General features: G+C 45.4%; 1 protein-coding gene across 1 annotated transcript in view; it reads right to left on the minus strand.

Moving 5' to 3' along the window:
- Nucleotides 1–15,009, minus strand: part of LOC124605263 (collagen alpha-1(XV) chain-like) — a 611,209-nt gene that overhangs the window by 26,709 nt on the left and 569,491 nt on the right. The window lies entirely within an intron of this gene.

The raw sequence follows: 15,009 nt of genomic DNA on the forward strand, positions 1-15,009 counted from the left end.
CATCAGAAGATCAAAAGAAAGTGCAAAAATATTTAGAAAAGATACCTGCGTGGTGCGAAAATCGGCAGTTGACCGTGAATAATGAAAAGTGTGAGGTCATCCAGATGAATGCTAAAAGGACTCCGTTGAACTTCAGTTACACGATAAATCAGTCAAATCTAAAGGCCGTAAATTCAACTAAATACCTAGGAATTACAATTACGACAACTTATATTTGCAAGAATACATGTTGTGGGGAAGGCGAACCAAAGACTGTGTTTTACTGGCAGAACATTTAGAAAATGCAACGTATCTATTAAAGAGACTACGCTTGTCCGTCCTCTTTCGGGGTACTGCTGTGCGATTTGGGGTTCTTACCAGACAGGATTAACGGAGAACATCGAGAAAGTTCAAAGGCGTGCACCACGTTTTGTATTTTCGAGAAACAGGGGAGACAGTGTCAGGGACACGATACAGGATCATCATTAAAACAAAGGTGTTTCCCGTTGCAGCGGGATCTTTCACGAAATTTCAATAACCAACTTCGTCCTCCGAATGGGAAAATATTCTGTTGACGCCGACCTACATAGGGAGAAACGATCGTGATAATAACGTAAGGGAAATCAGAGCGCGTACGGAAAGATATAGGTGTTGGTTTCTTCAGAGCGCTGTTAGAGAGTGCAATAATAGAGAATTATTGTGAAGGTGCTTCGATGAACCCTCTGCCAGCCACTTAACTGTGATTTGAGTCCATGTTGATGTAACACGCAGAACCAAAGTATTGTGAGCACAGCCCGCAGCAGGAATGCCACCTGCTGGCGTTAACGGCACGTGACGCGTAAGCAAAGTACACTCTGGGGCAAATAAAACGACGCACCACGACGGAGATATGCAAATTGGTCACAAACTGATATTTATACGTATATCGACGGAAAATGCAAAGCTGTAGGAATTTGGCGGCCGATGGATGGATGTGTGACGCTGCGGTGCAATTTCAGCGCGCAGCTGGCAAGGATAGTAAATAGGGCACACATGGATATTAATTAGTCTTTGCGGATTTCATTCCGTCTGCCCAATGGAACAGTAACTCTGCCTCGCAGACAGGTGCGTGAGCAATATACGCAGATGTTAGCGTTTGAGAGACGACGTGTAGATGGGCTCAAAGAACCTGATTAGAGTAATCGGCGAATCGCTCGACATTTGAATAGAAGCGACGTCACTATTCGGCACGGGTGAACCACGGCCGAGCACAGCGTCAAGAAGGGAGCGGCTGAACGAGAGAGACAGAGGTGACAGGCCGGCGAGGCTGGAGAGGCACTCGAGCGCGCCAGATTCGTCGTCATCGTCGATCTGACGTCCAGCCGGCGACCACAGGGGCCATTAACAGGCGGCTCACAGCTCTAGGAGCCCCTCTGGAACCGCCTGAGATTGCCACCCCAGTCCGCAGGGAACCTGAGGCGCTGTGGGCCTGCGACCGTGGCGCGGTACGTCTTTCTAGCAGACGTCTGGATGGCGGCATATCCGGACAAAATACCGGAGTAATGCGGACGTTCACATGTGTTTGCCGCAAATCTGCCGACACCACCTTCACCGCGTTCAAAAATGGCGCGAAACCAAAAATTTGTCATTCTTTCTGTGCACCCTGTGTAAACAAAGAGGATTCAGCGGATAAGTGAGTGTTCCTAAGGCGTCGCGTCCAGATTCCTTCATCATTTCTGATAATTTCGTGAGGCTGGCGATCATCTTTCAGACTACCAATTTTTGTATACGTACGAAGTAGACGATGTTTTCCGCAGCTGCACAGTGGATACTGCTGTGATTTCATTCGACAAACTAAACGTGAGTTTCGATATGTAGCTAAAATGAAAGCAGTGCCCGAGAGAATTATTTATTAAGCACACTGCAAAGAGTTAACTGTAACTATTGTTCCATAAACTTACGCTACCAAAGAATGTGGTATTAAAATGCATTTCAGTAAGTTGTATGCAAGGAAAGAGGGTTTTTTTGTGTGTGGTACGAAGATATGCATATAGTATATAGTGTTAGTTGATACACATTCTGAAGCCAAACAATGTTTTCTGCTTGTTCACGTATCAGACAACGTGGACTATTATCTGAACACTGCATCATCATCCCTTTTTTGGTAGCAATTTCGACTTGTTTAACATAGCAGATAACTGTAGAGTTCCAGAAAACTGCCTGCACGGTGCAAAAACAAACACAATTTCTGTTAAACAGAGACCAACAAACAGTGCAGAACCATGTAAACAATTATCATGAACATCGACAATACGAAAGATAAACTTTAAAAAACCGTTAAACACTAATCCACTTCAAGGGCACATTAAATGTTAGGTACACAAAAAATAAACAGTTTTTTGTTAATAGTGCGTCACATTTACTTCTAAAGCCTTTAATTATCGACCTCAGCGACGAAGAATTTACCTTTTCTTTAGCACAAGTTTCATACTCCATTACACTTTATTTATTAATATAACTTAATATCAATGCTGCTAACGTTTCTTCAATATAGTTAATAATTTTAACCATGTAATTTGCGGGAATTTATTGGCTTTCGAAGCTTTTTAATACATTACTTGTGAAGACATCTTACGCCAGTTTCTGAACGTGCTCATTCCCTTTTAAGCAGGACCTAACGTCGCCTGTCTGTTCATATCTTTTTTTTCAACTCTCTCTATCCTGTCGTTTAGCTTCAAGTATTTCTTCCTGCTCTTCTTTCCTTCGAAATTAATCTCCAACTTCACGCACATGCACTCGGTGAGCTCCGCTTCCTTCTTCTATAACGGGCGAGCAAAAAGTATCCTTTGGAAGGCTTGCAGACCAGAATCGGTACGCCAGTCAGGCAAAATATCCGTGAACAATGAGACAATCAAGCCGCCGACGCACCACGTTGAAGACTCCCGTCTGGTAAAACACCGTGTGCTGCCGTGTGAAGTCCGTAACTGCCTGCCAGACATTCTGGTCCCACAGGAATTGCCCAACCCCCCAAGGCCTTTCTTAGCGAGCGTCTCCCATTTGAGTAGGCGGAAGTTCGACCTTACGAAATTTGCGATATGGTGACATGCATTATCATGGCCGGCCGGAGTGGCCGAGCGGTTCTAGGCGCTTCAGTCTTGAACCGTGCGACCCCTACGGTCGCAGGTTCTAATCCTGCCTCGGGCATGGACGTGTGTGATGTCCTTAGGTTAGTTAGGTTTAAGTAGTTCTAAGTACTAGGGGACTGATGACCTCAGAAGTTAAGTCCCATAGTGCTTAGAGCCATTTGAACCATTGTTTTTGCATTATCAGGGAGCAGCAGCACCCCGTGCTGCGGTCAACTCCACAGAAGGTAGTGTTCGACAGAATTTGTGCCCCACAGACATTCTTCATTACCCGAGGCATATCTACCGTTGTTTGTTCTTCGTCAACCAAGAAAGGAATAACGGCAAGTTGGTCCTGTTTGCACGCATCTGGTAATAACAGCACCATGGTTCACGTTTCCGCATTTACCGCACGCAAGTCGGAGAGTCACTAATGCCACTCTAATCCCTTGTCTACGTGACGGTGCTTATACAGGGTGTAAACGGTATAAGGCGCCAAAATTATACAGATGGTACATCTCGGCGTGCTTGACAAAAAAGTCTAATGACATTTTCTTGTATCATGTACTTTATTGAGATGGCAGTTATAAGAGTCGAGGGACATGAAAGAGAAGCAGTTGTTGGGAAGGGAGTAAGACAGGGTTGTAGCCTCTCCGCGATGTTATTCAATCTGTATATTGAGCAAGCAGTAAAGGAAACAAAAGAAAAATTCGGAGTACGTATTAAAATCCATGGAGAAGTAATAAAAACTTTGAGAATGAGATTTTCACTCTGCAGCGGAGTGTGCGCTGATATGAAACTTCCTGGCAGATTAAAACTGTGTTCCCGACCGAGACTCGAACTCGGGACCTTTGCCTTTCGCGGGCAAGTGCTCTGCCAACTGAGCTACCGAAGCACGACTCACGTCCGGTACTCACAGCTTTACTTCTGCCAGTACCTCGTCTCCTACCTTCCAAACTTTACAGAAGCTCTCCTGCAGGACAGCTTCTGTAAAGTTTGGAAGGTAGGAGACGAGGTACTGGCAGAAGTAAAGCTGTGAGTACCGGACGTGAGTCGTGCTTCGGTAGCTCAGTTGGCAGAGCACTTGCCCGCGAAAGGCAAAGGTCCCGAGTTCGAGTCTCGGTCGGGCACACAGTTTTAATCTGCCAGGAAGTTTCAAAAACTTTGAGGTTCGCCGATGACATTGTAATTCTGTCAGAGACAGCAAAGGACTTGGAAGAGCAGTTGAATGGAATGGATAGCGTCTTGAAAGGAGGATACAAGATGAACATCAACAAAAGCAAAACGAGGATAATGGAATGCAGTCGAATTAAGTCGGGTGATGCTGAGGGAATTAGATTAGGAAATGAGACACTTAAAGCAGTAAAGCAGTTTTGCTATTTGGGGAGCAAAATAACTGATGATGGTCGAAGTAGAGAGGATATAAAACGTAGACTGGCAATGGCAAGAAAAGCGTTTCTGAAGAAGAGATATTTGTTAACATCGAGTATAGATTTAAGTGCCAGGAAGTCATTTCTGAAAGTGTTTGTATGGACTGTAGCCATGTACGGAAGTGAAACATGGACGATAAATAGTTTGGACCAGAAGAGAATAGAAGCTTTAGAAATGTGGTGCTACAGAAGAATGCTGATGGGTAGATCACATAACTAATGAGGAAGTATTGAATAGGATTGGGGAGAAGAGAAGTTTGTGGTACAGCTTGACCAGAAGAAGGGATCGGTTGGTAGGACATGTTCTGAGGCATCAAGGGATCACCAATTTAGTATTGGAGGGCAGCGTGGAGGGTAAAAATCGTAGAGGGAGACCAAGAGATGAATACACTAAGCAGATTCAGAAGGATGTAGGTTGCAGTAGGCACTGGGAGATGGAGAAGCTTGCACAGGATAGAGTAGCATGGAGAGCTGCATCAAACCAGTCTCAGGACTGAAGACCACAACAACATCATGTACTTTATTTTTGTATTATTAAAACGTAATGTTCGTAGGATAGGTAGTATACGCGTTTCTGTTTACGTAGTCAACCGACAGTACACGGCGTACCTAGGTTATTGCCTACAATGACGAGGCGGCCAGAGAAAGGCAACGAGCCCACCAGAGGATTGAAATCATTAGACGTGTACAACGACGTGGTGTGACAATCAGGTGGTACCGAAAAAAGGTATGTAAACGGTTTTTGGGTTGTCAAGAAGGTGTAATTCGCTTTTCGTGAATTGAATACAACCAGTCTGTTTCTCAACAAGTCGATAACGAAGGTCGTAGTAGTAATGACAAGCTAATATCAAACACAATGTATTTCCATTAGTAGAAATTCAATCAATCACCAAGTAGATAGTTGTGCATAAGTTACAATCAACTGTTTCACCTTTTTACGGTAATGCCATAACGAATACTAAATTCGCATTATTTTCCTTCTGTACGACAACATCGTAACGAAAACAAAACCCATTACTTCGTTTCCTCTTACACCAATACTACAGTAAATGTTCGAAATGATCACCATTCGCTTCTACACATGCTTCATTACGAGGAACCCAGTTTCGTCGCACTCGTTCACACACATGCACATTGGCCTTTATGGTACTGGCAGCATCTAAAATCTTCTGCGTCAATTCGTCCACATTATTTACTGGCTCAGCATAAACAAGTTCCTTCATATGGCCCCAAAAGTAAAAGTCCAGTGGATTTAAATCAGGGCTGCGTGCTGGCCATCGACGTGGACCCGAACGCCCGATCCATCGTCCTGGAAATCGACTATCCAAAATCTGCGTACTCTGTGACCAATGTGGCGTGGAGCACCCTCGTGGAGGAACCACATGTTATGACGTTTGCCTAACGGAATGTCTTCTAACAACGTTGGTAACAATGTTTCCTCAAGAAACGTTTGGTAATAATTACCAGTCAAACGTGCAGCTAAAACATAGGGCCCAATAATGTAATTGTCGAGCACACCATCCCACATATTTACGGAAAATCGTCGCTGAAAATGTGTTGCCACTACGTGGCGAGGATTGTGTACACTCCAAGTGTGCATATTACGGAAATTAGTTATTCCGTCGCGAGTGAAACATGCTTCATCTGTGACGAGTATTTTGTTGACAAAACCATGCTGCGCACTGTGTAACAAAAAACACTCCGAGAATTGACGTCGTGGAGGGAAATCTTGTTCTTCCAATGCTTGTACGCGTTGAATGTGGTAAGGCCGCAGACGTTCCTCTTGCAAAGTGCGATGAACGACAGTGTGCGGTATACGCACGTACCGGGCGATGCTTCTAGTACTCTGAGAAGGATCCTCCTGGATGTGGTCCAGAATTCTTTCCTCAGCTTCCAATGTACGATCGGCGCGTTGTGGGCCTCTGCCTTCTGCGCGGGACAGTAAAGAGCCAGTATCTCTCAGTCTAAGGAAATTAAATACGTACTAGTCAGTTGTATTCTGTCATGATGTAACAAATACGGAAAGCATATCAGAACAGAAGATACGTTTCGCATACGGACGAAAATTTACGAAGGTGCAGATAACTTCTGTACTTTATTAAGATGTAAATGCATAATAATCGCATACAAGTAGAGAATTACAGTGACACAAACCTTTGGTGCACAGCAGCAAATGTCTTTCGTGCAGGAAGTCGTCGTTGTGGGAAGCGTTCTCGATAAATTCGTACACCTGCCCTCGCAACACCTATTGCCTCGCACTAAATTAAATGCATATCGCATAGTTCATCTTTAGTAAATCTCCTTTCCATCCTAACAGTTAACAGAGTTGCAATAACATCTGCACAGGTCACTCGCCTATTGTCGTCGCTCGGTGTATTACAATGACGCAGCCACTCAATCCGCAGTTGCCTATGTGTTTACGATTTACGCTCGCGATGTCAATACGCGCAGCGGGCAATAACAGGAACCGATTGATTACGTACGTACACGGCCAAGTATCTACTTTTCCAAAACCATTATCCTGAGACGAACTGTTTTTTTTTTCCTTCTTCTGGGACACCCGTAGGAAATACGCAAACATGTTACTAGACTTTTTTGTCAATCATTGCGAGATGTGCCATCTGTATAACTTCTGCGCCTTATACCGTTTGCACCCTGTATACCAGCATCGGAGTCGCGCTTCGTTGCATGTACACTGCAGCAACGGTGCCATGCAGCATTCCACCAAATAGCTGATTCTCATAACTTACTTCCACCCTGTGCGCTGGTCAAGTGTATGTATGATTGTTGTTTAGAAAGAAACGGCACAAGCCATTGCATTAACTGTAAGTTCATGTGATAGAAAATGAAATAATTTGTATTCGTTTTAAATATGTACGGACGTTTCTCGAGCTGCGTAAAAATAAATAAAATCATTTATAAACTAAGATATTAATTGAAGCCAGTGGTTACCGTACCCGACTGTGGCTGGGCCCGTCCTAAAAAAAAAAAGTTGCTTCAAATGGCTCTGAAGACTATGGGACGTAACATCTGAGGTCGTGAGTCCGCTAGAATTTAGAACTACTTAAACCTAACTAAGGCCATCACACACATCCATGCCCGGGGCAGGATTCGAACCTGCGACCGTAGCAGCAGCGCGGTTCCTGACTAAAGAGCCTAGAAACTCTCGGTCACAGCGGCCGGCGCCCGTCCTCAAAACTGGCGACAATGTTTCTTTCAGACCTCATTTGTTATTAGTGTTAATATTACTAAATGTGCGAACGTGCAACAGTTCACCGGCGTAGACGCCTAATCTGTATTAATGACGCGGGAGCGAGCTGGCAAGTCGTTTGAGCAGCGCACACCTGAGTACCCGTATTAAGCAGGCGGGAGCGACAGCTCGCGGCAGCCAGCTGTGTACGCCTCAGACATTACTACCGGCAGCCGCTGCCGCGCTGCGTGGGGTTAACGCAGCTTCACGTATCCGCAGATCTCCGGTGTCGGCAACTCCACGTGTGCGGATGGATGTCTTCATGTCTCCAGACACGACCATCGACCTCGAGTGGTTCACCATACCAGGCGACACGCTTCCAGTCTCGACAGTCCCGTGGCCACTGCTCTCGCCTACGGCGTCGTTCGGTCCACTCGGGAACAGATCAGACACGGCCGTGACGCTGCCGCCTGTCCCACTTTGCAGAGCGCGCGGCTCTCCGACTTCTCCACTTTGTGGTGAGGCGCGGACGTGCGACGTGCCGCACGTTGTCGCCTTCTCGTGGCTTCACTTCCGTACCGGCTGTAGGCACGCGGACAGCCGTCCAGCGCCGCCTTTCCGGTAGTTCGTTCCCATGCTCCGGGCCGTAACAACTGACCGTCAGTGAATTTGCAGTCCGTACTGTGGCTAGGGCTAGAAGGATTTCATTTTCGACTCTGTTCCGCTGACATACACTGAAGAAGGAGGAGGAGGAGGAGGAGGAGGAGAAGAAGAAGAAGAAGCAGCGAAGCCGGCGCACCACGAAGGATTTATCTCTAAGGGGCTGAAAGTGGTGGGTGTGGTGCACACGTACTGACAACAAAATCACGATTTCAGAAAAAGTGGATGGTTCATTCGAGAGAAAGAGCTTCACGAATAGAGCAGTTGCTCGGCTTGGCGCTGATTGACAGACTTGTATGACGTCCTCCTGAGGGATATCGTGCCAAATGCTGTTCAGTTGGCCTTTAGGTCGTCAAAATCCCGAGTTGCTTGGAGGACTGTGTCCAAAAGGCTCCAAACGTTCTCAATTCTGAAGACATACGACGACCTTGTGGGCCAAGGCAGGGTCTGGCAAGCACCAACACAAGCGTTATAAGCTCTTAGCGTGAGCGGACGGGTATCATCTTCCTGAAATGTAAACACACGATGGCTTGCCAGCAGGGCAACAATACGGGGCGTAGAATACCATCAACGTATCGCTGTGTTGTAAGGGCGGCGCAGATGACAACCAAACAGGGCCTCCTGTGAAAAGCAAGGGCACCCCAGACCGACACTAACAGTTGTCGGGCTGTACTCCGGCGTCGCCAGACACGTCTTCGGTGGTCATCGGGGTTCACTTCAGATCGGGACACATCACTGGAGACAGTTCCCCTGTCCAGGCCCAATGTGCCTGGCGCCACTGCAAACGGACTTGCTGCTGTCTACGAAAACATTGTTTCTGAGCACGTGCATCGCCTCGAGTTGGATTTCTTCGCCGGCGGCGACGACGTGTTGTTAACCATTCGTCTCACAAGATCAGAATCTAGCTCCAGTAGTTTGGAAACCGTGATGGTGCCCACGAAATTCAACTTATTTGAACCGAATGCAGCACACCTGAGTTGCAGTTTCGCGCCCGCACACCACCAGCCGTAATGTACAGAAATCACCACAGGCCTCCAGAAACCTACAAGGGACCTGTTGAATCAGTGCCACGTAGAATTTCTACGTACTCCAAACACGGAGCCAACGCGCTATTAAGCAAGTGGTCGTAAATGCTGTCGTACCGTCACCGTGTATGTCGTACATTAAATTTTATCTGTATATCTTTTTCATGTATGCCAAAAAAGCATATTTTGTATAATTTCTCTCGTGCTGTGAACATAAAATGAGTCTTCGTTTACGAAAAGAAAATCACTATTCAATGCAATTGACACTGTCACACATTTATATCTAAGACGCAGAAAGTATGAACTTCGCACTTGTATACCACCTTGTGTTTTTACTGTTAACGGCGACAGGTACACTTGTTAGGTGGTCATAGGGAAGTTGAATTAAAGTGAACCAGGAACCCCTCATTTCATTACTAGCAGCGTGCTGAAGAAAAGCAGCTGCGAGAGAGTTGCAAGCGCCCTGTGTTACAGGTTCCGTGCGATATTTATGAATTATTTGTTTCTGACTGATATTCATCTGCCATTAAAATGTACTGTAGTGAAAGGGAATGTATGGGTTACAACTTTAAAAAGTATTGAAGACACATTTTTGAAGACTTTTCTAATATTCAATATTTGGGTACTTTCTGGCCCAGTAAAGGAAATCAGCTTGAATTTCTCGTCATAGTCACAGTTGTTGTTGTGGTCTTCAGTCCTGAGACTGGTTTGATGCAGATCTCCATGCCACTGTCCTGTGCAAGCTGCTTCATCTCCCAGTACGTACTGCAGCCTGCATCCTTCTGAATCTGCTTACTGTATTCATCTCTTGGTCTCCCTCTACGATTTTTACCCTCCACGCTGCCCTCCAATACTAAATTGGTGATCCCTTGTTGTCTCAGAACATGTCCTACCAACCGATCCCTTCTTCTGGTCAAGTTGTGCCACAAACTCCTCCCCAATCCTATTCAGTACCTCCTCATTAGTTATGTGATCTACCCATCTAATCTTCAGCATTCTTCTGTAGCACCACATTTCGAAAGCTTCTATTCTCTTCTTGTCCAAACTATTTATCGTCCATGTTTCACTTCCATACATGGCTACACTCCATACAAATACTTTCAGAAACGACTTCCTGACACTTGAAATCTATACTCGATGTAAACAAATTTCTCTTCTTCAGAAACGCTTTCCTTGCCATTGCCAGTCTACATTTTACATCCTCTCCACTTCGACCATCAGCAGTTATTTTGCTTCCCAAATAGCAAAACTCCTTCATTACTTCAAGTGTCTCATTTCCCCCCATGAACCATAGACTTTGCCGTTGGTGGGGAGGCTTGCGTACCTCAGCGATACAGATAGCTGTACCGTAGGTGCAACCACAACGGAGGGGTATCTGTTGAGAGGCTAGACAAACGTGTGGTTCCTGAAGAGCGCAGCAGCCTTTTCAGTAGTACTGCGAACGGCTGAAAGTAAGGGGAAACTACGGCCGTAATTATTTCCCGAAGGCATGCAGCTTTATGGATAGTCACAGTTGTAATAATTGCAATTCCAAAGAAAGCAGTTGCTGATAACTGTAAAAATGATCCAACTAGCACTTCAATAAGTCATGGTTGAGAAGAATTACTAGCGCAAGTTCTTTGCAGAAGAATGGACAAATTGGGGAGAAGCCGACCTCGGTGTGGATCAGTTTGGATTCCAAAGAACTGAAGGGACACTCGAGCCACTACTGATACCAGGACTTACTTTACAAGATAGGTTAAGGGAAGACAAACGTACGTTTACAGCATTTGTAGACTTAGAGAAAGCTTTTGACATTGTTGACTGGAATACTCTCTTTCAAATTCTGAAGGTAGCAGGGGTAAAATATAGAAAGTGAAAAGCTAATTACAATCTGTACAGTAACCAAACGGCAGTTATAAGACTCGAGAGGCATGAAAGGAAAGCAGTGGCTGAGAAGGGAGTGTGACAGAGTTGTAGCCTATCCCCAATGTTATTCAGTCTGCACATTGAACAAGCAGTAAAGGAAACCAAAGAAAAATTTGGAGCAGGAATTACAGTTCACAGAGATCAAATAAAACTTCGAGGTTTGACGATGACATTGTAATTCTACCAGAGACGACAAAGGTCTTGGAAAAGCAGCTGAACGGAATGGACTGTTGAGAGGTGGAATGAGCCCCCTCTCATATTTCGATCTTAATCTGAGTAATTCGATTTGGGGAAGTATAGCCAAGTATGGTCATTACAAGGCTAGTATTGAGAACTCAGAAGATATGAATATTTACCTCTCTAATTGCATGCGGAGAAAAGTTGCTATTGCTTCACACGCAGACTTCCCACGGAGTGTCCCTCGTCACCCGGGTGATCCGGTGACAGGTGGGTTCTTCTGATCTTGAAAGGGTTAAGCCGATTGGTGTGAGGGAGTCGAGTGGATTCTTTCCAGACGCCGACATTTTCATAAGAGCGGGAGCGACCCACCCACAGGGGCCTGAAGGAGCAGAAACTTAGCGAAAACACTTTCTGGCGGGCTACCAGCGAGGCGTGGGAATGACTTGTGTTCCCAGGCAGTCTTGGCGGGCAAATTCCCGCGTTTTATGCAAAATCATAACTGTGATTGACTTGTTCAGCGGATAGCTCCGTGACGTAGCAAAATCGCCGCAGAAATTGGCGTCAAGTATCTCCATTGTAGGAATAGTGGTGCTTCGGCTATAGAGTGGAATTTTCCACCGGTTTTCGATTTGTTGATTGGCACGTTTAACCACAGCCACTGTCGTGGGGGCGGGAATGTTCTGTGTTCGGCTTGTACAGGTGCTCTTGAGAGGGTCGGCTCTCGCCTTACGGTCGGAGTAGGTTACAAGACTGAGCTCTCGCTGCTCTGGACAGCCTGCCTTCCGTTGGCTGTCTAATATACTTTTATTTAATTGTAACTGTTTGACGAAGTTGCTGAAGTTTCGACTTCAACGCAACTTTCAGAGTACAGTTGGCAATTCAGCATTCTGCTTACAAGCGGCCTATGTTTTCCGTCTTGAGCAGTTTTGGCTAAAGTTGACCTTATCGGAGTTAACTGTGTGACTTTGCTTGTTAAAATCAATCACTGTACCGTCAGTGATTGTGTAGCGAGCCTTCTTCTTCTCCCTCAGGGGCGCATGTGTGTTGCTAGGAAGTCTTTAGTCTGGAGCAACCAGACCAGGATAATTTGTTTCGAGCTATACTCGCGACATTATAATCACCACGACGGGACGTCGAAGCAACCAGCCATCGCCTCCGGTACGCCAGATCGTGTCCTTGGCAGTTAAGAAGACAGCTTGGTAATGTATGTCCGCAGCACCGGAAAATTAGGGAATTTAGCTATGTGACAATCAGAGCTCAGCAGAGCGCGCCTGTTCCCATCGTTTCTTACGTGGTTCTGTCTTGGGCGTTCATTGTCCGAGTTCTCACTACAGTAGCAGCAACTAATGTTGGGTTGGCTGGGTGTTTCTCCACATACCACTTGGTCATAAACGTCACAAGCTAGTTTACGGACAACTTCACCTCCACAGCATTTATTTGAGTATCCAATTTGATGTATTGTAAATGTTTCATATTTGTTGTTTACTATTTTGAGTTTAGTCATAATAAATCAAATTGTTATTTTGGACAGAATTTTCATTCTGTGGATCGGTAGAGCAACACTTTCATTTCTCACTACGTTAATGAAACTTTCCTTTATCAAATTAATTTCTATCAAATTAAATTATTGCAGTTGCCAAACTCTTTTCTACTAAACTTGCAGGGTCGATTACAGTCAGTTCGCGTTTCTTCTTAATCCATGTGCAACAACAGAAGTCGGAGCTAGAAAAGGGGGGCTTAAAGCATCACTTCCACATGAAGATTCTAGAAGAATTTAGTGTTAAATATACTGCTAGCCCCAGCACCTCGCACTGTGTCTTGATAGGAGCAAATAAGGTGAATGTCGACAAAAGCAAAATGAGAATAATAGAATGTAATCGAATCAAATCAGTGATGCTGAAGGAATTAATAAATGAGACCCTTAAAGTAGTAGATGAGTTCTGCTGTTTGGGCAGAAAAATGACTGATGATGACCGAAGTAGAGAGGATATGAAATGTAGACTGGTATGGCAAGAAAACCATTGCTGAAGTAGAGAAATTTGTTAACATCGAACACACAAGACTTTTCTGAAGCTATTTGTCCGGAGTTTAGCCACGTCTGGAGGTCGAACATGGACGATAAACAGTTTAGACAAAAAGAGAATAGAAGTTTTCGAAATGGGGTGCATACGGTAAGCAGATTCAGAAGGGTGTAGGTAGCAATAGTTTACGGAGGTAGAGAGGCCCGCACAGAATAAAGAAACATTGAAATCTGCCTCAAACTAGTCTTCAGACTAAAGGCCGCAACAACAACAAGTCACAGTTAACGCCCCACGCGGGAAGATATCAGGAGGCGTGCAACACTGAAGTCTGTTCCTTGTGCAGTACACGTGTTGCAGTAGTGAGCAGTGGAACAACTGAGTGCGGGGCTTTCCAGCGTGCTGAAGGTGTCGGGTACAGCTGTGTCGAGGGCACCACGGCATTACTCGTCGAGGCAATTCGATCTTAGGGAAATTACGAAAGAGTCACGTTAAGACCGTTGACGTGAGGTTGTAAGGGGTTTCTTTCAATAAAATGATGATTAGGGACCCTAGGTGGGTCAGCCAAATGTCGGGGGGTTTAACAAGAATGCTTTTACTTGTTCACTTTGCCTACTGGATCAGGTCGTTGGCTCTGGCTGAAGGCCTGCTATGAGACCCAACCTGTTAATTATAACTGCCCCTTCACTAATTTTGATTAATGTTCAATAACTAAATAGTGTTCAGGAAACTGATCACTGTCCGCAGCTCGTGGTCGTGCGGTAGCGTTCTCGCTTCCCGCGCCCGGGTTCGATTCCCGGCGGGGTCAGGGATTTTCACTGCCTCGTGATGACTGGGTGTTGTGTGATGTCCTTAGGTTAGTTAGGATTAAGTAGTTCTAAGTTCTAGGGGACTGATGACCATAGATGTTAAGTCCCATAGTGCTCAGAGCCATTTTTGAACTGACCACTACCAAACAAACAAGGATAGCATGAACACATTTATTGAACAACAATCTTCCTAACATAAAACTGAACAATGACATACATTTATAAATGATAAAATCAAGCTAGTAATGGCAATGGCCCTTAAATTCCCAAACAAACTCTTAAGGTCGGATAACGCAAAAAAATGGCTCTGAGCGCTATCGGACTCAACTGCTGAGGTCATGAGTCCCCTAGAACTTAGAACTAGTTAAACCTAACTAACCTAAGGACATCACACACATCCATGCCCGAGGCAGGATTCGAATCTGCGACCGTAGCAGCCCCGTGGTTTCGGACTGAAGCGCCTAGAACCGCTCGACCACAACGGCTGGCTGTAGAGTGGAGAAAACGCAGAAAACCGAATGTGCTTTTTAATATTATAAGGGTAAAGAAGGGTGTCTTACGAAAAACTGACTTCAGGAGTCGATGTAGCTTTGTTTCATTAACATGCGGTATTTTTCCATTGCAAGAAAACCGGAAAACTTTTTTTCTCGGACTCGTATCAGCCGCCGTGCGGCTGAGTGCGCACGGGCACCCGCATCGCACCGCTCGG

This window comes from Schistocerca americana, chromosome 3 (assembly GCF_021461395.2).
Source record: "Schistocerca americana isolate TAMUIC-IGC-003095 chromosome 3, iqSchAmer2.1, whole genome shotgun sequence".
Classification (NCBI taxonomy): domain Eukaryota; kingdom Metazoa; phylum Arthropoda; class Insecta; order Orthoptera; family Acrididae; genus Schistocerca; species Schistocerca americana.